The following is a 3,809-nucleotide window of genomic DNA, read 5'->3' on the forward strand; positions in this document are numbered from 1 at the left end:
TTTGTGTATTTTGGTGTTTTATGACAGAATATGAGGTTTTAAATTTTGTTAGACAACTTGTGCTACTCGATTTTGAGTAAAAACGAGTAAAAAGGCTTAATCGGTAAAAATATTTAGTAGTCATAAATACATGTTAGAGTGAGAATTTGATGTTGCCATAGAAGGGAAAAATGATCAGAATGTCATAAAACATAATAATAAGGGATGAAATTTAATTCCCAAGCCTAGGGGCAAAAGTGTAATTATGCAAAAGTTTAGGGGCAAAATGGTAATTTTGCCAAAGTTCGTATTAAGGACTGTTTTAATGAATGTATGTATTAAATCAGATTAATTTGGTATTATAGATCAAGAGAAATGAGATTCAAGTCGTGATCGAGGGAAAAACAAAGTTTACGAGGAATAGGCTCGATTGTTAAAAATTTTGTACCGAGGTAAGTTCATGTGTAAATAAGGTAGCATAATTGTTATTTTTAAGTTATTGATGTTAAATATATGATATGCTGATTTTTATCATGAAATATATGCTTTGTGGTTATTTTTGAATAAAATGCAAATTAAGTGTATTATTTGTTAAATATAAAGTGCTACTGAGTATTGGTTTCGGTATTTTACGGAAGATGGCAAGGAGATGTGTTCGAGGAAAATCCCGTTTGAACCTTAGGAATAGATTAGGATACAAGTGACATGTCACTAGGATGGTTGAACATCCGAACTCGTTGAGTTGAGTCTGAGTTCACTTATGGATGTGAAATGTCCGAACTCGTTGAGTTGAATCCGAGTTCGTGAGATGTAACTAGGCATCCGAACTTGTTGAGTTGAGTCCGAGTTCACTTATGGATGCGAACGTCCGAGCTCGTTGAGTTGAGTCCGAGTTCACTTATGGGCGGGTTACATGGTAGCTTGGCTACAAATATGACACTTATGTGCAAATTATCCATGTACCCGAGTTATATTCCGATGTGTTCAACGAGTAAAATTTCTAGTGAAATGGAAGAACATTTAAGATGCAGGTGACGTATTGGTAAGTATTGTGAAATGGACACTTTGGATAGGTATGTACTTAACCTTCGGGTTGAAAATAGATACAACAACGATAAGGTGGTAAGATGATTAATGATGTTTAGAAATGTGATATATGTTTTGGTGATACCATGCTAAGGTTGTTTGGTATAATTGTATTGTTATGTTACTTGTTATTTGCATATGACTTACTAAGCATTTATGCTTACTCCCTCCTTTTCATTCACTGTAGTTTTGAACAAGCCGGCTTAGGAATCGGGACAGGTCGAAGGTTCGATCACACTATCCGAAGGACTCTTTTTGGTAAATGGCTTGTAAAACTTAAGTATGGCATGTATAGCAATACACCTATTTTGTGTAAATAATTTTGTGATATGGCCATGATTTGGTTGAGAAAATGCTTAATAATGATGAGTCATGGAAAATGCTAAGTTAGATCATGTTTGATGTCATGGAAGTTTAATATGTTATCTAGATCATAAAAACTCATGAAAAGATGAAATTTGCCATAAATGAATATTGCAGCAACAACGACATGAGTTTGAAAATTTACTAAAATCATAGAAATTGAATTTGGTGATGGATTAAATATGAAATTGAAGCCTAGTATGTCTAGTTTCATATAAAACAAATGAAACAAGTAAAGGAATTATATGTTATAAGATATTTGAATTTTAGTGAAACAGGGCCAGAGCAATTTCTGGATCCCCTGTTCCAAATTTAGAAATTTACCATAAATTGTACAAAAATAATTAGGTGGTGTATTTTATATTCTTGGAATCCTTATTGAGTCTAGTTTCGGAATAAATAAACATCATAGTTATATAAACTTTTAACAGAGAGAAATATGGTTCGTAGTAAACAGAGGTCAGTCTAGTCAAGTCCTGAAACAGGGGTAACTTTAACTAATAAACTGTATTAATTGGACCAACCAAAAACTCTAGAAAAAAATTATTAAATAGATATATGAGTCTAGATTTAAGGAAAATTTACGGATCTTGATTTTTAGTTTTGTAACTCGAGATATGATTTTTCTTGTAACTGTGTCGCAGGTAGCTAGAAAGCTGTGAATGTAGAAATAAATGATTCGAAGTTCTTAATTCGATAAATTATGTTCGGTAATACCTCAAGCTCGACTCCGGTGACAGTCTCGGGCATGGGGGTGTTACAAACCCGAAGGTAACTAATGCTCAGTTTTAACATGCTGACAAGTCAAACAGCGAGCCACGAAGTTAGTAACTTCATGCTTCAACTCTGGCCACCAGTATACATCTCGTAACCTTCGGTACATTTTATTCCCACTGGAATGCATAGCATAAGGGTTACTATGCGCTTCCCTCAGAATCTACTGTCTCAAGTCCTTACCATTCGGTACACAAATTCGACCGTGAAAACACAATACCCCATCTTTATTAATCCCAAAATCCGTAGTAACACCACTCTCCACTTGACAAAAACGCAACTCCAGAGACTTGTCCCCATCTGTTTATCTCTGATCTAATCAATCCATGTCGGTCTCACTTAAAGTTCAGCTAACAGACTCCCATCATCAAAAAGACTCAGTTGAGCGAACATTGCTTTCAGATCGATCGTAGCCCTGTGGTTTAACGCATCGGCCACCACATTGGCCTTACCAGAATGGTACTCGATAGTGCAGTCATAATCTTTAAGTAGTTCAACCCATTTCCGCTGGCTAAGGGTTTAACTCGTTTTGAGTAATGAGGTACTTGAGGCTTTTGGGATTAGTGTAGATGATACACTTCTCACCATATAGGTAATGCCTCTAGATTTTTAATGAAAATACCACGGCGGCTAACTCCAAGTCATGCGTTGGGTAATTTACCTCATGAGTCTTAAGGTGACGAAACACATACACAACTACCTTTTCATCTTGTATCAAAACACAACCTAGACCTACATGCGACGCATCACTGTATACCACAAAGTTTTTACCGAGCTTAGGTTGTATCAGAACTGGAGCCTAAGTTAAAACCATATTTAGTTTATCAAAGCTCTCATACTGTGCATCAGTCCAAACGAAAGGAACTCCCTTAGGCAGTAGTTTAGTTGTCGGAGCTGCGATCAAGGAGAATCCTTTAACGAAACGTCGATAATATCCTGCCAACCCCAGAAAGCTACGGATCTCAGACATATTTCTTGGCTATTTCCAATTTAAAACAACCTCAATCTTACAAGGATCGACTCGTATCCACTCAGCAGAAATTACATGGCCCAAAAATGTCACTTCCCGAAGCCAGAACTCACACTTGTTGAATTTCGCATACAACTGTTTCTCATGAAGAATCTGTGGAACCACTCTGAAATGCTCATTGTGATGATCCTCTATCTTAGAATACACCAATATGTCGTCGATGAACACCACTACAAACTGATCCAGATAGGGCTAAAATACTCGGTTCATTAAATCCATAAATGTCGCCGGTGCATTAGTCAAACCAAAGGGTAAATAGTATACAATAAGGAGTTTTCAATCATAGTACTTCTTGTGAACTGACTCCATGGTCAAATAATTGCGAATTATCGGAACAATGCTTCTGGATATAATTGCTATTACTAGAGCCTAATTGCATATGTCCGATTGGTCCCTCCACTAGCTCATCAAAAGCTCAACCAGATTGTCTTTGAATCAAAAGAAAATTCTACAACTTTAGAAGTAATTTAATTGAGTCGATTTATTCAATGTGGAATTAAATTAGGTGGTCGTGAGAATTGCTCAACTAGAGAATTTGATTAAAGAATTTTCTTAAAAAAATAATTTGGAAAATCTA

At 35.9% G+C, this 3,809-nt stretch overlaps 1 long non-coding RNA gene across 1 annotated transcript; it reads left to right on the plus strand.

The window, feature by feature from the left end:
• The first annotated feature begins 357 nt into the window (after positions 1-357).
• LOC128283672 (uncharacterized) lies at positions 358-1,418 on the plus strand. The gene is made up of 2 exons (XR_008274071.1): positions 358-431; positions 1,253-1,418. It is a non-coding gene; the product is annotated as an uncharacterized LOC128283672 (long non-coding RNA).
• Positions 1,419-3,809: the final 2,391 nt, after the last annotated feature.

The sequence above is a fragment of the Gossypium arboreum genome, chromosome 11 (genome assembly GCF_025698485.1).
Source record: "Gossypium arboreum isolate Shixiya-1 chromosome 11, ASM2569848v2, whole genome shotgun sequence".
In the NCBI taxonomy this organism is placed as follows: Eukaryota; Viridiplantae; Streptophyta; class Magnoliopsida; order Malvales; family Malvaceae; genus Gossypium; species Gossypium arboreum.